This window comes from Nerophis ophidion, linkage group LG12 (genome assembly GCF_033978795.1).
Source record: "Nerophis ophidion isolate RoL-2023_Sa linkage group LG12, RoL_Noph_v1.0, whole genome shotgun sequence".
Classification (NCBI taxonomy): Eukaryota; Metazoa; Chordata; class Actinopteri; order Syngnathiformes; family Syngnathidae; genus Nerophis; species Nerophis ophidion.
Genome location: NC_084622.1, coordinates 43896056 through 43920938, shown reverse-complemented (window position 1 = coordinate 43920938; position 24883 = coordinate 43896056). Strand labels below are relative to the sequence as shown.

Below are 24883 nucleotides of genomic sequence, written 5' to 3'. Positions count from 1 at the left end.
AAATATACTCCTCCCTTCTTAACCACGACTACAACCGGGCCCCGCCCCCAACCACACCCCCACCCTCCACCTCCCGAAATCGGAGGTCTCAAGGTTGGCAAGTATGGCATAAAGGAACGTTTTTATGATATTTAAGATGTTTTTCAAATGTATTATGGCCAATAGTATGTAAATGATATATTACACACAGTATATCCATTCACACATTATTAATACTTAAATTTGTTTTCATGTAAAAACTTTTTTTTTTTCCAAATATTTTTATTATAATTTAGCCGACAGTACAGTATGATGCATCATGGTAACAGCAAGTTGAGGTATCTGCACATTTTACAATATATAACATAATAAACCCCGCCCCTTACAATACCCACCCACTCCATTCCCAAGGTAATTGTCACCCAGTGCCCGCAACAAATATAGACACACATGAATGTATGTAACCATAGATTCAATCCAACAAAATATAATAATAGATAAGGTAAAATAAATAAAGAAATAATACATAAAATATACAATAAAATATAACGTAAAAGTAAATAAGGACCAGGAATAATCAATCGATGTTTATTTATATAGCCCTAAATCACAAGTGTCTCAAAGGGCTGCACAAGCCACAACTAAATCCTCGGTTCAGATCCCACATCAGGGCAAGGAAAAACTCAACCCAGTGGGATGACAAGGAGAAACCTTGTCTTTTCTCCTGCTGCCCCCCCTTAGGGGAGACCGGATGCAATGGACGTCGAGTGGGTCTAACATAATATTGTGAAAGTCCAGTCCATAGTGGATCTAACATAATAGTGAGGGTCCAGTCCATAGGTGGGCCAGCAGGAGACCATCCCGAGCGCAGACATGTCCCCAACCGATTCACAGGCGAGTCGTCCACCCCGGGTCCCGACTCTGGACAGCCAGCACTTCATCCATGGCCACCAGACCTGTGCCCCACAAGGGGGAGGGGAGCAGAGGAGAAAAGAAAAGAAACGGCAGATCAACTTATTTTGAAGGTAAGGTGCTGCGGCATTTATCTTGCGTGGCAGTGTGCCACAATGAATTACATGTAGGGGAAACCCTGTATTTTATGTTTTATTACGCAACCGTGGGGTTTCCCCAATGTGAGATAAATAAGGTGTCGCTGTCTGTGTGGTCCCCTAGGATGGAAAGTGAAGGTAAAAACAAGCTTTTATGAAGAAAAAGTAGTGCAGGAAGGAAGACGAAAACTTTATGTTTGTATTTGTACCACACAACAGCAACATCCTCCCAGGCAAGCTTTATACACACACACACTTGTCATTCAACTCCCACTAACCACTCCCAGGGTCAAGGGTTTTGTCATTGACCGTGGTGTGAAAAAAAACCAAAAACCTTAAAAATTAGGGAATTTATGCAAAAAGTAATTTTGGGTAGAACATTTAATTTAATGATGCATGGGAGTTTGCCCAACGAGTCTACATGTGCTTTGTGGACTTGGAGAAGGCATTCAACCGTGTCCCTGGGGAAGTCCTTTGGGTAGTGCTCAGAGAGTACGGAGTATCGGACTGTCTGATTGTGGCGATCCGCTCCCTGTATGATCAGTGTCAGACCTTGGTCTGCTTTGCCGGCACTAAGTCGGAGCTGTTTTCAATGAGGGGTTGGACTCCGCCAGGACTGCCCTTTGTCACCCATTCTGTTCATAACATTTATGGGCAGAATTTTTAGGCGCAGTCAGGGCGTTGAGGGGATCCGGTTTGGTGGCTGCGGGATAAGGTCTCTGCTTTTTGCAGATGATGTGGTCCTGATGGCTTAATCTGGCCTGGATCTTCATCTTTTACTGGATTGGTTCACAGCCGAGTGTGAAGCGACTGGGATGAGAATCCCAGAGCATGGTTCACGACAGAGAACCCGAACTGTTGAACAACTTAAGCTGTACATCAAGCGAGAATGGGAAATAATTCCACCTGAAAAGATTAAAAAATTGGTCTCCTCAGTTCCCAAACATTTACTGAGTGTTGTTAAAAGGAAAGGCCATGTACCACAGTGGTAAAAATGTCCCTGTGCCAACTTTTTTGCAATGTGTTGCTTCCATTAAATTCTAAGTTAATGATTATTCGTAAAAACAAAACTATGTTTCTCAGTTCTAACATTAAAGGCCTACTGAAATTAGATTTTCTTATTTAAACAGGATTAGCAGGTCTATTCTATGTGTCATACTTGATCATTTCGCGATATTGCCATATTTTTGCTGAAAGGATTTAGTAGAGAACATCGTCGATAAAGTTTGTAACTTTTGGTTGCTAATAGAAAAGCCCTGCCTTTACCGGAAGTATGTGCGCGTAACGTCACGAGATGCAGGGCTCCACACATATTCACATTGTTTTTAATGGAAGCCACCAGCAGTAAGAGCAATTCGGACCGAGAAAGCGACAATTCCCCCATTAATTTGAGTGAGGATGAAAGATTCGTAAATTAGGATATTGATAGTGAAGGAATAGAAGAAAAAAAAAGCGACGGCTCCGGGCGACGGCAGTGTGAGCGTTTCAGATGTAATCAAACACATTTACTAGGATAATTCTGGAAGATCCCTTATCTGCTTATTATTTTAATAGTGTTTTAGTGAGATTTTAAAGATTGTAAAAGATTGTAAAGACATACCTCGAGGTCGGATGGCTGCGGTGAACACGAAGTGTCTCAGAGAGAAGCCGAGGAGCCAAGCTCACAGCTGCTTTTTTTGACAGCTGCTGCAGGACGACGAATAATCCAATGATTTCTCCGGTAAGATATATATCACAATTTCCCCATCCAAAAACATGATAGGTTGACGTAGAGAAAACATGTTCGCTTGACCGCTCCGCTTCACAACAAACAAAGAAACACCGGCTGTGTCTCGGTGCTAAAGACGGATGCAATCCACCGCTTTCCACCAACAGCATTGTTTTTTATAGTCTCCATTATTAAATGAACAAATTGCAAAAGATTCAGCAACACAGATGTCCAAAATACTGTGTAATTATGCTGTTAAAGCAGACGACTTCTAGCCGCGAGTGGTGCAGCTGCTAATAGTTCCTGACAGTCCGTGACGTCAACAAAAAACTTGCGGGAAATTTAAAATTGCAATTTAGTAAATTAAAAAGGCCGTATTGGCATGTGTTGCAATGTTAATATTTCATCATTGATATATAAACTATCAGACTGTGTAGATAGTAGTGGGTTTCAGTAGGCCTTTGAATATCTTGTCTTTGCAGTCTATTCAATTGAATATAAGTTGAAAAGGATTTGCAAATCGCTGTATTCTGCTTACAATGTTTACACAACGTGCCAACTTCACTGGTTTTGGGTTTTGTATTTCCTGGCGCAAATGGCACCGATTCCGTGGAATGGCCGCTCCATCCTATCCCATTTCTAATGGTTTCAATTTGCACAGTGCTGTGCATGGCGATACACACACACACAGATATGAAATATGAGGTCTTCATGTGGCGCTGTTATGGGGTGGGCCACAGCAGCAATGGGAGCTGGTTAGTCTTCAACCCATCATCAAAGGTTCTCCGTTCCCCTTATTCCACCACCACTGCCCTCTCGCTTGGTTGCTTTAATAAGCGCCCGGAGCAGCAGGGTAGAAGTACTAACCGTGTGGCATTGCTGCTTATTATCCCGGAACCCTGCTGATCGCGCTGGTTTCTGGCTGAGCTGAGCCCTCAAACTGTGCAGACTCTTAACCATTTGTGGTTTCCCCCCTGCTAAAATCTATCGCTGCCTTCCAGCAGTCCGTTGTAGAATTGCTCCCTTCATGCCGTTCTCCCCTGTGCTTTAGTCTGTAAACTCTTTTCAACCACACTATAAAACCCGTTCTACTGTGCCCCTTTCCATTAAATCACCCTCTCTCACGCACACACACACGCACACACACACACACACATATACTGTATACTGTATACACTCGACTGCTGAATTCCTGTGTTTTGTATTCTCTATGGAACTTCAACAGTTCCAACCTGTCACTCACTTCCTCACGATGCACACCCGTCCTGTAGACATGTGCCGCTGCTGAGAAACGTTCAAGGTAACTCTCAATGTTACCCTGTCGGTCGTTTATCTCGCAGTCTGCAGCACTGAGAACTCCACTGAAACAAGCCACAATAAATGGGAAAAAAATTGGACTACCTCTTATTAAAGCTGGTTTTGATGCTCTAGTGTGGACTGTATCCACTCTCTACTCACCCTGACTTTCCCTGTTGAAGTTGGTTGCACTTGGCCCCATGTGTGTAATCTCGTAACACCAAGCTTTTGGGAGAGAAAATAGCCTGCGTTAATCCGTGTGGTTCAGTACTTTGGGCCAGAACGAAGAAAAAAATGTACTTGTTGCACATTTCTCTTAAAGGGGAACTGCACTTTCTGTGGAATTTTGCCTATCGTTAACAATCATTATTAGAGCTGTGAATCTTTTGGTGTCCCACGATTGGAGTCAATATCGATTCTTGGGTCACGAGTCGATTCAAAATCAATTTTTTTTTTTTTCAATTTAACTCGATTTTTCGATTCAAAAACTTTTTTTTTTTTCCCAATTCAAAAGGATTCTCTGTTCATTCAATACATAGGATTTCAGCAGGATCTACCCCAGTCTGCTGACATGCAAGCAGAGTAGTCGATTTTTGTAAAAAGCTTTTATAAATGTAAAGGACAATGTTTTATCAACTGATTGCAATAATGTAAATTTGTTTTAACTATTAAACGAACCAAAAATAGGACTTATTTGATCTTTTTGTGAACATATTAAACACAGTGTGTTGTCAAGCTTATGAGATGCGATGCAAGTGTAAGCCACTGTGACACTATTGTTCCTTGTTTCAATTTTTATAAATGTTTAATGATAATGTCAATGAGGGATTTTTAATCACTGCTATGCTGAAATTATAACTAATATTGATACTGTTGTTGATAATATTTATTTTTGTTTCACTACTGTTGGTTTGTTCTGTGTCGTGTTTGTGTCTCCTCTCAATTGCTCTGTTTATCGCAGTTCTGAGTGTTGCTGGGTCAGGTTTGGTTTTTGAATTGGATTGCATTGTTATGGTATTGCTGTGTATTGTTTTGTTGGATTAATAAAAAATTAAAAAAAGATTTTAAAAAAATGAGAATCGATTCTGAATCGCACAACGTGAGAATCGAGATTCAAATTCGAATACATTTTTTCTCACCCCCCTAATCAATATGGGAGACATGACGATGGCTGTATTTTTTTTTACGATGCATTCTAACTAGAAATGTCCGATAATGGCTTTTTAGCCGATATCCGATATTTCGATATTGTCCAACTCTTAATTACCGATACCAATGTCAATCCGTTGTGGAATTAACACATTATTATGCTTAATTTTGTTGTGATGCCCTGCTTTATGCATTAAACAATGTAACAAGGTGTTTTCCAAAATAAATCAACTCAAGTTATGGAAAAAAATGCTAACATGGCACTGCCATATTTATTATTGAAGTCACAAAGCGCATCATTTTTTTAACATGCCTCAAAACAGCAGCTTGGAATTTGGGACATGCTCTCCCTGAGATAATCCTGATTTCCATTACAACTATGGGAAAAACTATATTTTGACTTTCATAAAGTTCTTTTTTTTTTTTTTTAATATACCCTCAAAACAACAACTACAAAAACAATGAAGGCACACAGCTATACTACAGCAGGGCGGGGGGGGGGGGGGGGGGGCGCATTAAACAATGTAACAAGGTTTTCCAAAATAAATCAACTCAAGTTATGGAAAAAAAATGCCAACTTGGCACTTCCATATTTATTATTGAAGTCAAAACAGCAGCTTGGAATTTGGGACATGCTCTCTCTGAGAGAGCATGAGGAGGTAGGGGGGGGGGGGGGGGGTTGAGGTGGGGGGGGGGGGAGCGGTGGTGTATATTGTAGCGTCCCGGAAGAGTTAGTGCTGCACGGGCTTCTGGGTATTTGTTCTGTTGTGTTACGGTGCGGATCTACTTGTTTGGTGTGGGTTTACAGTGTGGCGCATATTTGTAACAGTATTAAAGTTGTTTATACGGCCACCCTCAGTGTGACCTGTATGGCTGTTGACCAAGTATGCCTTCCACACGCTTTTGTATGTGTGTAAAAGCCGCATATATCAAGTGACTGGGCTGGCACGCAAAGGCAGTGACTTTAAGTTTTATTGGCACTCCGTACTTTTTGAGACGGATACCGATAACTTTGAAACCAATACAGATAATTTCCGATATTACATTTTGAAGCATTTATCGGCCGATAATATCGGTAGGGTGATATTATCAGACATCTCTAATTCTAACTTGTAAATAAACTTAAATATAACTGAGTCAGGCCCTGCGATGAGATGGCGACTTGTCCAGGGTGTACCCCGCCTTCCGCCCGATTGTAGCTGAGATAGGCGCCAGCGCCCCCCGCGACCCCAAAAAGGGAATAAGCGGTAGAAAATGGATGGATGGATAACTGAGTCAGTGGGAAGTCAACTAACGGAACACAAAAGTCATTCAGTGTCATTCCAAATATCCACTTGTCCTCCTCCACATCAGCAGGGGGCAGAGCAGCACAACAGCCACATCACAATTCATCAAACTTCCTGTCAGGACGGCCATTTTGCCTACAGACCAGCATTGGTCTTGGAGAGCAAATAAGGTAAAGCCTGTTAGTAAGAGAAACAAATGCTTAAACAAAGCAAGCAACTAGAAGAAGAAAAAACCCAAAGAGACTCCTCAGTTCCTGGTCACACACAACTGGTAGGAAATGAACTTGGATGCTACTGCTCTAAATTTGCTTTATGCTTTGTTTGAAGTGTTTGATTTGAGATACAAGCTGTGTTCTTTGTGTTTATCTGATCTTTGAGTGGCTCTATCAATTTGAAATATTAACAAAGGCAAAGTGGATGTGTATGTTTGGCTTATGCTTATGTTTAGACACTCAGTCAAGTTGCTTATTTACTTTTTACTTAGGTATTTAAGCTGTATTTTTACAGGTACATGTATGTGATTAATGAGCTTAGTTATTAAACTTAAAGCAATGTCATGATTTGATTGATTGATTGATTGATTGAAACTATTATTAGTAGATTGCACAGTTCAGTACATATTCCATACAATTGACCACTAAATGGTAACACCCGAATAAGTTTTTCAACTTGTTTAAGTCGGGGTCCACGTTAATCAATTCATGGTTGTGATGACTTGTTTATTAGTTTATCCATCCATCCATCCATTTTCTACCGCTTATTCCCTTTTGGGGTCGCGGGGGGCGCTGGCGCCTATCTCAGCTACAATCGGGCGGAAGGCGGTGTACACCCTGGACAAGTCGCCACCTCATCGCAGGGCCAACACAGATAGACAGACAACATTCACACTCACATTCACACACTAGGGCCAATTTAGTGTTGCCAATCAACCTATCCCCAGGTGCATGTTTTTGGAAGTGGGAGGAAGCCGGAGTACCCGGAGGGAACCCACGCATTCACGGGGAGAACATGCAAACTCCACACAGAAAGATCCCGAGCCTGGATTTGAACCCAGGACTGCAGGAACTTCGTATTGTGAGGCAGACGCACTAACCCCTCTGCCACCGTGAAGCCCGTTTATTAGTTTAAACGCAAAATAATGCAATGTTTACTTTGTTTAAGGTTATCAACCTAATCACCTTCTAATTGACCCTACAATAAAAAGGAAAATAAAAAAAGGAGAAGATGTGTTCTTGCCTTTTAAGGACCAAGGCTCTTTTTCAAATTGGGGCAAAGAACTGGAGAAATTAAACACAACTTGACAGTTGATAACCAAGCAACTTGAGAGTTGATAAAACAACTGGAAAATAACCCTTCAAAAAGCGCCAACAATACTCCCATTTACACTTTTGATTTGAATAGTACCAAGTGTTAGTGATATTGTTATTAGAAGCGCCGGGATCACTAACAGTTTGTTCTGGCTGTATTGACATTAGGGGCTGCAGTGAACTGCTTTCAAGCATCGGAGCTCTAAAGTTTATTCTAAGTTACTAATAATGCCTTTCGCCTGAACAGCAGAAGGATGAAAACATAATCTGACGAGTTGGTACAGTTTGGCATCCAATTTAGACCCAGAAATGGCAAGCAGGACGCTTGGTCTGTGCTTGGTTCCACCCCCCTTTTTTCTTCAGGAGGATTATGAGTCATTTTTCATCTCAATGGAAATATATTGATCCTAGCAGTCGGCATCCTAATGACAGTAGAGTTTGTACAGTAAGTGATGATATATTATGTTTGTTGGCTATCATGAAGTCTGGTGTGAGTAATAATCAGTTATGTTGTTAAAAAAAGCAAACGTGATGTGTTTTTTAAAGGCCTACTGAAATGAGATGTTCTTATTTAAACGGGGATAGGCAGGTCCATTCTTTGTGTCATACTTGATCATTTTGAGATATTGCCATATTTTTGCTGAAAGGATTTAGTAGAGAACATCGACAATAAAGTTCGCAACTTTTGGTCGCTTATAAAAAAGCCTCGCCTGTACCGGAAGTCGCAGACGATGACGTCACCCGTGTGAGGGCTCTTCACATCCTCACATTGTTTATAATGGGAGCCTCCAACAAAAAGAGCTATTCGGACCGAAAAAACGACAATTTCCCCATTAATTTGAGCAAGGATGAAAGATTCGTGGCTGAGGATATTGATAGAGAAAGACTAGAAAAAAATAAATAAAGTATTAAAAAAAAAAAAAAGGCGATTGCATTGTGAGTGATTCAGAGGTTTTTAGACACATATATATATATATATATATATATATATATATATATATATATATATATATATATATATATATATATATATATATATATATGTGTGTATATAAATACATATATGTATATATGTATATATATGTAAGTATATATGTATGTATATATGTAAGTATATATACGTATATATATGTAAGTATATATGTATGTATATATATGTATATACACATAAATATATGTCTATATGTGTGTATGTATATCTATATATATATATGTGTGTGTGTGTGTGTGTGTGTGTGTGTGTGTATATATATATATATATATATATATATATATATATATATATATATATATATATATAGGGACTGCGTGGCGCAGCGGGAGAGTGGCCGTGCGCAACCCGAGGGTCCCTGGTTCAATTCCCACCTAGTACCAACCTCGTCACGTTCATTGTGTCCAGATGTGGGTAGAGTAGCCAGAAATTGTACTCAAGTAAGAGTACTGTTACTTTAGAGATTTATTACTCAAGTAAAAGTAAGGAGTAGTCACCCAAATATTTACTTGAGTAAAAGTAAAAAGTATGTTGTGAAAAAACTACTCAAGTACTGAGTAACTGATGAGTAACCTGTTTGTTTAATGATCACGGCAACAAATAATGCACAAAAACATAAAAATAGCAATGAGCAAATTCAGAGCCAGGAATATCTCTTAAGCAACTAAAACAATAATATATATTAAATAATAGTACATTAAAATAAAAAAAAATAAGGCACATTGAGCCACAATAACTTAAAAGCACCATAGGCTCAGTAGGCATTGATTGATTGATTGAAACTTGCATTAGTAGATTGCACAGTACAGTACATATTCCGTACAATTGACCACTAAATTGTAACACCCCAATAAGTTTTTCAACTTGTTTAAGTCGGGTCATGTGACCGTCTGGCTCTGTTTGATTGGTCCAACGTCACCAGTGACTGCATGTGATTGGTGAAACGCAGGCATGCGCAGATCCTACATTGAAGCTCTGTCATAAACCAAAACAAACATTAACAGATCGATAAAAAAAAGGAGCGATTTAAATCTCCTGACGATGGAGGGAACCCCTCATGAAACAGTTCTGTAGAGATGAAGAAGTCTTGTGATTTTTCACACACACACACACACACACACACACACACACACATATATATATATATATACATATATATGTGTATGTATGTGTATATGTATATATATATATATATATATGTGTATATATATATACACACACACATATATACATAATGTGTATACATATAAATGTAAATACATACATACATATATATATATATATATATATATATATATATATATATATATATATATATATATATATATATATATATACTTAAATGTTTGTATGTAATATTTATATAAAATATATAATATTGATGTATAAGTTTGACTCCTACCTTGTTTACCTATGTGACAACTTCCTTAAAGTTTTGCAATGAATCAGAAATATCAAGCAGCTAAAATGTGCCAAACATGAGTAAGCGTGGATAATGTTTTGCATTTTTCCCATCATGTAATGTAGTGGATTTAATTGGGTAAAATTTTGAACGATGTTTGGTTCTTTTTATTATATCCACAAAGTTAAGAGAACAGGTTGTGTTATGTGAGACCATGTGTATTCTGTGATGGTTGCAGTTTATTTGCATCATAAGTGAGAAAGGTTGTTCGTATTGGGCCATACAAGTAAATGCAGTGATGAATATACAAACCCTGTTTCCATATGAGTTGTGAAATTGTGTTAGATGTAAAAATAAACGGAATGCAATGAATTGTAAATAATTTTCAACCCATATTCAGTTGAATATGCTACAAAGACAACATATTTGATGTTAAAACTGATAAACTTTTTTTTTGTTGCAAATAATCATTAACTTTAGAATTTGATGCCAGCAACACGTGACAAAGAAGTTGGGAAAGGTGGCAATAAATACTGATAAAGTTGAGGAATACTCATCAAACACTTATTTGGAACATCCCACGGGTGTGCAGGCTAATTGGGAACAGGTGGGTGCCATGATTGGGTGTAAAAGCAGCTAAGTAATTCACAAACAAGGATGGGGCGAGGGTCACCAATTCCTAAGCAAATTGTCGAAGTTTTAGAACAACATTTCTCAACGAGCTATTGCAAGGAATTTAGGGATTTTAGGGATTTCTACGGTCTGTAAAATCATCAAAAAGTTCAGAGTCTCTGGAGAAATCATTGCATGTAAGCGATGATATTACGGATCTTTGAACCCTCGGGCGGTACTGCATCAAAAACCCACAACAGTGTGTAAAGGATATCACCACATGGGCTCAGGAACACTTAAAAAAACACTGTCAGTAAATAGAGTTGGTCGCTACATCTGTAAGTGCAAGTTAAACCTTGCACTTACAGAACTACTAAAGTGTTCTGGAGTCTGACGAGTCCACATTTCAAATTATATTTGGAAACTGTGGACGTGGTGTCCTCCGCAACAAAGAGGAAAATAACCATCCGGATTGTTATAGGCGCAAAGTTCAAAAGCCAGCATCATTAAGTTGGCGGTACTCCACAAGCCAATTTCTTTGTTGTACTTGAAAGTGCCACTTAGGCCGTAGTTTAGACACACCTGTTTTTTAGGCTGTAAAGTGTTTGACTTAATTAAAATTCACTACATTGCCCTGATTGTGTAATTAATAAAAATGTAGCCTACTTGTATCCGTCATAAAATATGTATCTTCTATGTACATTTGTCAATTTTGTCTTTTTATAGTATACTTGAGTTTCACTTCTACTTATCCATTGGAATTAATCTAGTCTATTTTCTGCTTTTATCTTCTTTTCTAAAGCACTTTATTACGGAATTGGGAAGATAAGCGTTTAATAGGCAATCTTTCCCAATCTGTACATCATTTAGTCCAGATCCATTAAGATTGTTGTTGTTGATGCTTTAAGCGTCTCTCACTCAAATTGTTTTTGGTCCGAGCCTCTGAAATCCCAAATCAATATCCGTCCCTCACCTGTATGACACACACAGACAAACACACACACACACGATCGCACACAATCACAACTCTTTCAATCTCCCTTTAATTGTGTTGCTCTAGCATTTCTGATGCCCGTTGTTTCATCAGCATTGATAATGAACACCAAAGGAAGTAGATACAACTGAAAAGATTGAATTAAAGTGATCATAACTGTTCATTGCCGCCTTCAATGTTCTTGTTTTTTAGGGTTCTTAACGGTGTCTTGTGTAATTACACCCACTTGTTTCCTTTTTAATGATTAAACACTTCACAAGTCCCGAGTATTATTATGTAAATGTATTAGTAATTTTATTTTAACTTTTTTGTATTTAGGCTATTCAAATTTTCCACGATTAACACGTTATAAGACCACGCAACCCCGAGAGGGACAAGCGGTAAAACCTGAAATGATGGATGGATGGACATTGAACACATGATGTTACTGATGCTCATAATAATGAATTAATTATGAGCATTTGTGCTCTCGTATCATCCTTTTGTGTTCCTGATGTTTCTATCTTGTTTTCTTGTGGATTTTTTTTTTTTGCCTTTTGGTTCGGGACCCTTTGGGTCTGCGCGACAAGGGGTGGCACTTTCGTGACTTCTGCGGTGCTTTTTTGTGTACTTCTGGATCTGCCTCCTGGGAGCCTTTTTGCCATGGAGACCAGCGGCTGGGTCTCTGCCACAGAGTCCGTTTGGAAAGACTAGAGGAGATGCGGATGAAGAGACAGGGCTGCGGAGCTAGCGCTGAGTGCCCTGAAGGACAAGCTTCACAGTGTCTTGGCTGAATGAGCAGGTATCTGACACCTCGGTCTCTTTAGACGCATCCTCGCTCATCCATGCAGACTGGACACTGGCCAAGAGTTAGTGGGCGGCCGAGGGTGGAGTCACCTCTTTTGGTTGCTTTGTTGGGTCTGCTTTCTGACCTTTTTTCGTAAGGGGCGCCGGAATTTGGCAAACCCGTCAGCGATCCTGTTCTGTCTTCCTATAATGTTTGTTTGATCTTGGATGGTATTGTGCTGAAAATCTCAATTTCCCTTCTGGGATTTATAAAGTACTTCTGTTTCTAAATCTTATTCTGGTCATTAACAATTATTAAGTATAATTATTCAGTGATTATTAAATAATTGAATGCGTCATAATACAATTCAATGCAGCATCGGTGTATACTAGAGCACTGTCTGACAGTGATATGTGTGTAACACAGTCTACAATGAACTGGCGAGTTTTTTTTTAATGAACTGGTGAATTGTCCAGAGTGTAGCGTGTCCAAATGTCAGCTAACTTAGGCTCCAGAGTTCAGTTTGCTCACTTTCAAAGGTAATGTTACAGACATTAAAGGCCTACTGAAATGAGATTTTCTTATTTAAATGGGGATAGCAGGTCCATTCCATGTGTCATACCTGATCATTTTGCGATATTGCCATATTTTTGCTGAAAGGATTTAGTAGAGAACATCCACGATAAAGTTGGCAACTTTTGGTCGCTGATAAAAGAGCCTTGCCTTTACCGGAAGTAGCAGACGACGTGCACGTGACGTCACCGGTGTCAGGGCTCCTCACATCCTCACATTGTTTATAATGTGAGCCACCAGCAGTTCGGACCGAGAAAGCCACAATTTCCCCATTAATTTGAGCGAGGATGAAAGATTTGTGGATGAGGATTAGGATTAGGTATTGAGTGTCAAGTATCGATTGGAACCGGGACTAACTTTCCGATTCTCCCGGAATCGTTCAAAAGTTTAAATTTCGATTCCTAGTTTCGTTACCCAGTCCGCCGACCGCAAAAAAAGAATAAGTCCGCCGACCGGAAGAAGAAGCCGCTGAACACCAACGAAGAGGCGCCCAGCGCCGGAAGTGTTAGCATGGCCGAGCCTATGTAGCCGAGCGAGTCAGTCAAGCATGGATAGCGGGCGTCGGCGGTCGAAAGTGTGGCTTTATTTTACGAAAAAAAATGAAATATCGGCGAAATGTAACACGTGCGACAGGACTGTTTCGTGCTTAGGAGGGTGCACGTTGAACACGATGAAGCACCTCCGAGTTCATGGAGTACAAATAAATGCGTGTCCCGTCTTCGACGCGCTGTGCCGATCGTCCTCCTCTGCCTCTTCCTCTGGCTCCGGCTCCGGCTCCGACGCCCAGCCTGGCACCTCGGTGACTGCACTGCAGTCCGAATCCAGTAAGTAAAACAATATATATGCAATTAATAATGTGTTTTGCGCCAACGTTGAGGCAGCTAACAAATTAGCCTGCATATTTTTTCATAGACAATTAACAACCTGCTAGCCAGGCTCCGCGATGTGCTCAGCGTACTCCGTTCACCGTCGCGGCAATGGGGAAGATGTCGGTGCCACAGACAGAAGAGTGCCACAGAAAGGTCACTACACACACAGACAAAATGACTGCATCCCTTTTCAGAGGTGGAATCTCCAACATTTAGGTTAGTTAAGCAATAACGTTAGAGCTAAGCTAATTGATACTGGGCTTAACAGTAACAGCAACATTACATGTTTGTTTATGTTTGCAGAGATATGGTGAAAACTCTCAACCCAAAATACATACCACCTTCCAGGGACTACCTGGCAAACACATTGATCAAGAAGAATTGGAATCGAGAATTGTCAGGAATCGGTATCGAAACAAAGAATTGGAATCGGAATCGTTCGAATTCAAACGATACCCAACCCTAATGAGGATATTGATAGTGAAGGACTGGAAAAAAAAAAAAAAAGGCGAGGGCGGTGAGAGCGATTCAGATGTTTTTAAACACATTTACTAGGATAATCCTGGAAAATCCCTTATCTGCTATTGTCTTGCTAGTGTTTTAGTGAGATTAAATAGTACCTGAAGTCGGGTGTGTTGATGCCAGAGTCTCTGAGGGTAGTCACGGCAGCTGCATGGAATACAATTTTCTCACCAAAAACTGCCGGTTGACATGTGGTCGGGATCCATGTTCGCTTGACCTCTCTGATCCATAGTAAAGCCTCATCTTCGGGAATTTTAAACCAGGAAACACCGGCTGTTTTTGTGGCTAAAGGCTAAAAGCTTCCCACCTCCATCTTTCTACTTTGACTTCTCCATTATTAATTGAACAAATTGCAAAAGATTCAGCAACATAGATGTCCAGAATACTGTGTAATTATGCGATTAAAGCAGACTACTTGTAGCTTGGATCGGGCTGGAAAACAATGTCCGCTACAACCGGTGACGTCAAACGCACGCGTCATCATACCGCGACGTTTTCAACAGGACACTTCGCGGGAAATTTAAAATTACAATATAGTAAATTAAAAAGGCCGTATTGGCATGTGTTGCAATGTTAATATTTCATCATTGATATATAAACAGACTGCGTGGTCGGTAGTAGTGGGTTTCATTAGGCCTTTAAATAAATGAACAGGTCCTGCTTTGGAAGAATTTGAAACATGTAACCCTTATAGAGGTCACATTTAGTTCACCTTATAACATTCACATTTTGCACAACGAGATGTGTGCTGGAGCACAAGCATGGGATAAGTTGGACAATTTTTTGTCTGTAGAATACATCGTTGCGTATTTTTATAGCATTTATTTAATCCAGGAACCGCATTTCATGATTTATATTCATAAATTAACGTTCTTAAAGGGGAACATTATCACCAAACCTATGCAAGCGTCAATATATAATTTGATGTTGCAGAAAAAAGACCATGTATTTTTTTAACCGATTTCCGAACTCTAAATGGTTGAATTTTGGCAAATTAAACGCCTTTCTGTTTATGGGTCTTTTAGCGATGACGTCAGAACGTGACGTCACCGAGGTAACACACCCGCCATTTTCCTTTTCACATTACAAACACCGGGTCTCAGCTCTGTTATTTTCCGTTTTTTGGACTTTTTTTTGGAACCTTGGAGACATCATGCCTCGTCGGTGTGTTGTCGGAGGGTGTAACAACACTAACAGGGAGGGATTCAAGTTGCACCACTGGCAAGAAATCTTCCGCCAGACCCCCATTGAATTTGCCAGAGTGTCTGCACATTTAACCGGCGGTGCTACACGACAGACATGGCACAGAGATGTATGGATAACCTGCAGATGCATTTGCAACGATTAAGTCAACGAAATCACAAAGGTGAGTTTTGTTGATGTTGTTGACTTATGTTTGGTCACGGCATGACTGCAAGCTAATCGATGCTAACATGCTATGCTAATCGATGCTAACATACTATTTACGTTAGCTGTATGTACATTTGAAACTCGATACCCACATTTAATGCGAAACAAACACTTACCAATCGAAGAATTTAAGTTGCTCCAGTGTCACAAGATGCGAAAGTCCTGATCGTTTGGTCTGCACATTTTACCGGCGATGCTAATAAGGCAGCCATGTTATGGGCCACTTCATTAGGTACACCCACGCTATGGCCGAATAGCGTCAATAGCTATTCGCTCAATAGCTTCAATTTCTTCTTCAATTTCGTTTTCGCTATCTGCCTCCATACGCCGACCATCTGTTTCAATACATGCGTTATCTGTTGAATCGCTTAAGCCGCTGAAATCCGAATCTGAATCCGAGCAAATGTCGCTATATCTTGCTGTGGTTACCGCCATGTTGTTTGTATTGGCAGCCCTGTATGACGTCACAGGGAAATGGACAGTCGCATCGCAAATAGCGAAAATCTAGAAGTTTAAAGCTTTTTTTTAGGGATATTCCGGGAGGTGTAAAATTTTGAAAAAAACTTCGAAAAATAAAACAAGCCACTAAGAACTGATTTTTATTGTTTTTAACCCTTTTGAAATTGTGATATTGTTCCCCTTTAAGACATGCCACTAAAAATAAGCTCAAATGTAATTAGAGTGTGTGGGTGCACAGTGCTTGTTCTTTTAGCCAAAATAAGAGTTAGCATGCAACATTTACTGTAAATCTCTTCACTGACTTGGCTGTTATAAGCTAACCTGCAACACAACAACACAAACAGATATCACATTGATAATGACGTTGATTGGCTGCGTGTGAACACATCACATTGTCTAGTGTGAATCTGCGGTGCTGGAGTTTTCCGACTCTTTTTGTGGTGCGTCTTGTAGTTTGTTTATTTTGGTGTGATGACAACAGAAAGGGAACAGTTTTGCTAGATAGTAGCTTTGTTGCGGTTACGGCCAACAGTAATTTTATTTAGCGAATTATATTTATACAGCGCTTTTCTCTGGTGACTCAAAGTGCTTTACATAGTGGAAGCCATTATCTAAGTTATATTTTTAAACCAGTGTGGGTGGCACTGGGAGTAGGTGGGTGAAGTGTCTTGCCCAAGGACACAACAGCTGTGACTGGGATGGCAGAAGCGGGGATCAAACCTTGAACCCTCAGGTTGCTGGCACGGCCGCTCTGCCAACCGATTATTGATGCCAAAATGTTTATTTATGCAGACCACCTCCTCAGCTGACATCGTCATTGTTTTATCTGTTGTGACCACTTTTTGAAAATGGTACAAAATATTTTTTATGTGTTTATTTTGTTTTGGGCTTAGGTTGGATTTTGTAAAATGCATGGATTATTTTGTGTGCTGACAAAGCACATTGTGCAGGCACACCTTAGAGGAAAGAATTGGAGTGGAGTCCATGGACCAAACCATTTTTTTAAAGAAAGGGCCGTAGGGTTGTACGGTATACAGGTATTAGTATAGTACTGCAATACTAATGAATTATAGTCAGTACCACTAAAAAGTACCGGTCCTCCAATAAACCACTGGTGGATTTACACAGAACATCCACAGTATTGATACCAAGTACAGGAGCGTATCTAGTCGATACTACTATGATTACATCTATATTTTTTGGCATGACATCTTCCTTGGTTTTAAAAATATATATGTTATGTTTATAAACTCAGGAAAAATGTCCCTTTTGAATATGACCAATGTATGATCCTGTAACTACTTGGTATCAAATTGATACCCAAATCATCCAAAACTAATGTAAAGTATCCAAACAACAGAAGAATAAATGATTATTACATTTTAACAGAAGTGTAGATATAACATGTTAAAAGACAAAGTAAGCAGATATTAACAGTAAATGAACAAGTAGATCAATAATTCATTGACTATCATTTGACAACATAATAGAATGGAAAAATTTAAATATGTTACTGCTTACGTAAGCAGATTAAAATAGGAACCTTTGTTGGTTTACTTACTACTAAAAGACAAGTTGTCTTGTACGTTCACTATTTTATTTAAGGACAGTCTTGCAATAAGAAACATATATTTAATGTACCCTAAGATTTTTTTGTTAAAATAAAGCCAATAATCACATTTTTTGTGGTCCCTTTCATTTAGAAAAGTATCAAAGTACCAAAAACTATCAAAACATTTTGGTACCGAAACCAAAATATTGGTATCAGGACAACACTAGGGCCTAAGGGGTTATTGAAATTATTAAAATAAAATATTGTGTAACCTGATGCTTTGTTTTAATTCATTAAAATCTATCAGTTCAGTGTATGTAAAATAATGTTGTCACACAGGCTACTGGGGTCTACAGGTGCTGTTCATATTATTAGAATATCATGAAAAAATTGATTTATTTCAGTAATTATATTCAGAATGTGAAACTTACATATTATATCAATTCATTACACACATAGTGATATATTTGAAATGTTTATTTCTTTAAATTTTGATGATTAGTACTGACAATTACTGAAAATCCCAAATTCAGTATCTCAGAAAATTAGAATATTAGTTACGACTAGTACCAAAAAATATTTTTTAGAAATGTGGGCCAACTGAAAAGTATGAACATGGAAAGTTTCAGCATGTACGGCAATCAATACTTAGTTGCAGCTCCTTTTGCCTGAATTGCTGCAGCAATACGGCGTGCCATGGAGTCCACCAGTCTGTTGCACTCCTCAGGTGTTATGAGAGCCCAGGTTGCTTTAATAGTGGCCTTCAGCTCTTCAGCATTGTTGGCTCTGGCATCTCGCATCTTCCGCTTCACAATACCCCATAGGTTTTCTATGGGGTTAAGGTCAGGTGAGTTTGCAGGCCAATCAAGAACAGGGATACCATGGCCCTTAAACCAGGTACTGGTAGATTTGGCACTGTGTGCAGGTGCCAAGTCATGTTGGAAAATGAAATCTTCACCTCCATAAAATTGGTCCGCGGCAGGCAGCATGAAGTGTTCTAAAACTTCCTGGTAGACTGCTGCATTGACCCTAGACCTCAGGAAACACAGTGGACCAACACCAGCAGATGACATGGCACCCCAGACCATTACCGATTGTGGAAATTTGACACTGGACTTCAGGCAACGTGGATTCTGTGCCTCTCCTGTCTTCCTCCAGACTCTGGGACCTTGATTTCCAAAGGAGATACAAAATGTACTTTCATCTGAAAACATAACTTTGGACCACTAAGCAGCAGTCCAGTCCTTTTTGTCTTGAGCCCAGGCGAGACGCTTTTGACGTTGTCTCTTATTCAAGAGTGGCTTTACACAAGGAATGCGACAGCTGAAGCCCATATCTTGCATACGTCGGTGCGTGGTGGTTCTTGAAGCACTGACTCCAGCTGCAGTCCACTCTTTGGGGATCTCCCCCACATTTTTGAATCGTTTTTTTGACAATCCTATCCAGGGCGCGGTTATCCCTCTTGCTTGTAAACTTTTTTCTACCACATCTTTATCTTCCCTTCGCCTCTCTATTAATGTGCTTGGACACAGAGCTCTAGGAACATCCAACCTCTTTGGCAACAACCTTTTGTGTCTTGCCCTCCTTCTTTAAAGTATCAATGGTCATCTTTTGGACAGTTGTTAAGTCAGCAGTCTTCCCCACGATTGTGTGTCATACAGAATCAAAACGAGAGACCATTTAAAGGCTTTTCCAGGTGTTTTGAGTTAGTTAGCTAATTAGAGGATGGCACCAGGTGTCTTCAGTATCTGACCTTTTCACCATATTCTAATTTTCTGAGATGTTGAATTTAGGGTTTTCATTGGTTTTCAGCTATAATCATCTCCATTTTGGCAAAAAACACTTGAAATGTATCAGTCTGTTTGGAATGAATGTATACATTCTACAAGTTTGACTTTCTAAATGGAATTAATGAAATAAATCAACTTTTTCATGATATTCTAATAATATGACCAGCACCTGTATGTGTGAGCTCTAGCGAGCTGCAAGGTCACCCAGCAGAATTGTCATCACTTTTCCCCTCTAAACTTTTAATTTTCCTTAGGGAACTCTCCTGAAGGAATCAATAAAGTACTCTCTATCAATCTAAACGACAAAACTGGTGCTCAGCTCAAGATAATTACAGCTGAAATCAACATTTGATTGATAAAAATAACAAAAACATTTTCATTAGTTCCTATTTTCTACATACTTAGTCAAGTACGGACATTAAGTCAATGCTAACATGATAATTGGAGACTTTAAGTTGTCTATAGCATAGTACGAGCACTTTGAGATACGGTAGATTGAAAAAATTGTTACAAATAAAATCTATTATTATTAATATTATCAAAAGTGTACCGTATTTTCCGGACCGTAGGGCGCACCGGATTATAAGGCGCACTACCGATGAATGGTCTATTTTTGATCTTAATCATATATTAGGCACATTAAAGGAGTCTTATTATTATTATTATTATTTGTAATTGAAAACACTTCCTTGTGGTCTACATAAAATGTAATGGTGGTTATTAGGTCAAAATGTTGCATGGATTATGTTTTACAGATCATCTTCAAGCCGCTTTCTGACAGTCGCTTACGGGTGCGCCGTTTTGTGGCCGGTCTCATTTATGTGGCTCACCTTCGACGTCGTCTTCTCCCCGTTATCTTTGTTGTAGCGGTGTAGCGTACAAAGACGGGAGTGGAAGAAGTGTCAAAAGATGGAGCAAACTGTTTCAGTCACATTCAGACTTTATTTAAATCAATGACGGAGCAGCATCTCCTCATCCGGAAACAACAACTCCGGAAATGTGTCCCGTGAAAAACCGTCCTACCGGAACTCTAATAACTAATGTAATAACTCTAATAACTAATGTAAATTCACTACGCCGGTATGTTTTAGCACTTTCATGGTGAGTTTACTGACAGATATAGGTAAGAACTTTACACTACTTTATATTACAAATGGCAACAGTGGAGGATAAAGGTCACATAACAAGAAGATAGAGAAATAGAAGAAGCTTATCGACTACGGCGTCGGCACAGACCTGCACAATTTTTCAGGATTAATGCAGATCCCAAATACATATCAGCAGGTACCAGAAGGTAAGAAAAGTTGCTTTTGCATTATATTGCGAACAAAATGCCAGATAATGTCTTACCTTATACACACACCATAATAATACTCGTATGTTTAATGCACTGACAATCTTTCAAGCGGTGCTGCTTCATAGCTTACCAAAGTCGTACTAAAACATTTTGATCGATTTTTGAACGCCGAGTATAATCTATATTTTCAATGGAACATTTAAAATGTTGGTGTTTACATGAGACATATTGCTATTATAGTGGAAGTATACACTTATCTATTATGTATGACTGCCATCTACTGGTCACACTTATCATTACACCATGTACCAAATAAAATAGCTTTGAGGTGGGTAAGCTCAACCAAACGTGTTCCTTACATTAGGCGTGCCGGATTGTAAGGTGCACTGTCGAGTTTGGAGAAAAAAATAAAATAAAAGGTTTTAGGTGCGCATTATAGTCCGGAAAATACGGTCAATGGTTGTCGATATGAGCCGTGTGGTTGGGTCATCTGGCATAGACCCTAATATATGGAATCACTCAGCAAGATCAGATACAGGATATTTATTAACATACAGTATATTCTGTCTTTGCAAAGAAATAATGCTCAGGTTGCAGTGGTTTAAAGCTGCATTGCATCATACACTAATAAGGTTTTTAATATTTTCTTGTGGTGGTGTAGTTCAATAAAATGTTGCAATCAGGGTGGACAAGTTGCACAATAGGAACTGTGTTGCTGTACCAAATGAAAAGTTCAATGAGTGTCTGTAGGAACTGCTCGTGTCACAACATCCTTTAATGTCCTGAACTGGCTTTTGAGGCAGGAGAAACATCCGACCACGTGTCGCTATTTGATGAATCGGAAGCGAGAGACTGTCTTGTCGCCTTCCTGTTTTTCCTCCCACCCCCAGCCCTCACTGCTCTTTGACTTGCACGCTGGCTGGAACCGAACCAAAGATGTCCTTTACCACAGAATGCCGGTTATTAAATGTTACATCAATGTCACAAGTCTCGCACTAAAGGAGTGAAGCTGCCATTGCTGGTCCTCCAGGGACCTTGGCATTTCCCGGCTACCTCTGTGCAGTCTGACGTGACAAGGACATGACACCCTGCAGCCCTCATGACTTGCATTACTGCCATCCCCCGCCTCATTTCATCCTCTCATTAGATAAATTGATATGAGCAACGCTCACAGCTGCAGTGGCTACAATTGTTGGCAAGGTTATAGAGGATTTACTTCTATCAATACATTAAAGCCTGTATGCCTGTGACTATTGTCAAATATACTGTACAGCAGGGGTCACCAACCTTTTTGGAACCAAGAGCTTCTTCTTGGGTACTGATTAATGCGAAGGGCTACCAGTTTGATACACACTTAAATAAATGATCAGAAATAGCCAATTTGCTCAATTTACCTTTAAAAAATATATCTATATATATAAAAAAAATTCTGTCCGTCATTCTGTCGTAAAAATGTGTTCCTTTTACGGAAGGTTTTTTGTAGAGAATAAATGATGGAATAAAACACTTAATTGAAGGGTTTAAAAGAGGAGAAAACAGGAAAAGAATGAAAATTAAAATTTGAAACAATTTCGACTCTTTAAAATTCAGAATTCAATCGAAAAAAATGAAGAGAAAAACTAGCTAATTTGAATCTTTTTGAAAAAATAAAAAAAATAATCTATGGAACATCATTAGTAATTTTTCCTGATTAAGATTATCCATCCATTTTCTACCGCTTATTCCCTTTCGGGGTCGCGGGGGGCGCTGTCGCCTATCTCAGCTACAATCGGGCGGAAGGCAGGGTACACCCTGGACAAGTCGCCACCTCATCGCAGGGCCAACACGGATAGACAGACAACATTCACACTCACATTCACACACTAGGGCCAATTTAGCGTTGCCAATCAACCTATCCCCAGGTGCATGTCTTTGGAAGTGGGAGGAAGCCGGAGTACCCGGAGTACCCGGAGGGAACCCAAGCATTCACGGGTAGAACATGCAAACTCCACACAGAAAGATCCCGAGCCTGGATTTGAACCCAGGACTGCAGGACCTTCGTATTGTGAGGCAGACGCACTTAATTTTAGAATTTTGATGACATGTTTTAAATAGGTTAAAATTCACTTTGAAATAAGATTTAAATTTGATTCTACAGATTTTCTATATTTGCCAGAATATATATTTTTTTATTTTAATCTTAAGTTTGAAGAAATATTTCACAAATATTCTTTGTCAAAAAAACAGAAGTTAAAATGAAGAATTAACATTTATTTATTATTCTTTACAATAATAAAAAAAAAATTGAACAATGATTTAAATTGTCAGGAAAAAAGAGGAAGGAATTTAAAAAGTAAAAAGGTATATGTGTTTAAAAATCCTAAAAAAAAATGTTTAAGGTTGTATTTTTTTCTCTAAAATTGTCTTTCTGAAAGTTATAAGAAGCAAAGTAAAAAAAAAAAAAAGAATTTATTTAAAAAAGTGAAGACCAAGTCTTTAAAATATTTTCTTGTATTTTCAAATTCCATTTGAGTTTTGTCTCTCTTAGAATTAAAAATGTCAAGCAAAAGCGAGACCCGCTTACTAGTAAATAAATACAATTTTTAAAAAATAGAGGCAGCGCACTGGTAAGTGCTGCTATTTGAGCTATTTTTAGAACAGGCCAGCGGGCTACTCATCTGGTCCTTACGGGCTACCTGGTGCCCGCGGGCACCGCGTTGTTGGCCCCTGCTGTACTGTATAGTTTTATACCACCATAGGATTTGTTTTTTTAACAATAACTAGAACATAGTTAAATATTGAGGACACCGAGGCTTACTTGTTAGCAAGAGATTCATCGGTCTGTTGGTTAGGTACCAGTATTGTTTGGCAAATTACTTTAAAAAAGTAATTAATAATAGTTACTCATTATCTTCCAAAAAAGGAATTTAAATGACAAACATAAATACTATTTAATAAATGTACTCAATTACTAGGGAAAGTAAATGTTATTTTACTTAAAAAAAAAAAAAGTTGTTTTCATGAGAGCAGAGTGTGCGTGTGTGCCTTTAAACGGGAACATTATCACAATTTCTGAAGGGTTAAAACCAGTAAAAATCAATTCCCAGTGGCTTATTTTATTTTTCAAAGTTTTTCTCAAAATTTTACCCATCACGCAATATCCCGAAAACGTCTTCAAAGTGCCTGATTTAACTGTCGTTATATCCACCCGTCCATTATCCTGTGACGTCACAGCGTGACCACACAGAAACAAACATGGCGGATAGCACAGAAAGGTATAGCAATATTAGATCGGATTCAGACTCGGATTTCAGCGCCGTAAGCGATTCAACAGGTTACGCATGTATTGAAACGGATGGTTGGAGCGTGGAGGCAGGTACCAAAAACTAAATTAAAGAAGAAACAGAAGCTTTTGAGCCATATCACGACAGACAGCGGCACGGGAGGAAGCGCGGACGAATTCGCCAATCACCTTCTAACCAACGATTGGTATGTGTTTGTTTGGCATTAAATGTAGGTGGAGGGAAAGGCTGGATGCAAATATAGCTACAAATGAGGCATAATGATGCCCTATTTACATGCAGCTAGCCGAAATAGCATGTTAGCATCGATTAGCTTGCAGTCATGGCGTGACCAAATATGTCTGATCAACAAAACTCACCTTTGTGATTTTGTTGATTTATCGTTGGAAATGCATCTGCTTTGAGTGTCACAGGATATCCACACATCCTTGCCATCTCTGTCGTAGCATAGCTGTCGTCGGTACAGTGTGCAGAACAAACGAGGGACTTTCGCATCTTTTGGCCACTGGTGCAACTTGAATCCGTCTCTGTTCGTGTTGTAACACCCTCCGACAACACACCGACGAGGCATGATGTCTCCAAGGTACCAAA

At 39.3% G+C, this 24883-nt stretch overlaps 1 protein-coding gene across 1 annotated transcript in view; it reads left to right on the top strand.

Moving 5' to 3' along the window:
• The first annotated feature begins 6583 nt into the window (after nucleotides 1-6583).
• Nucleotides 6584-24883, top strand: part of ldlrad3 (low density lipoprotein receptor class A domain containing 3) — a 176877-nt gene continuing 158577 nt past the window's right edge. The window contains exon 1 of the mRNA XM_061917624.1: nucleotides 6584-6738. The gene's annotated coding sequence lies outside the window, so the exon portion shown is untranslated. The remainder of the gene's footprint in view (nucleotides 6739-24883) is intronic.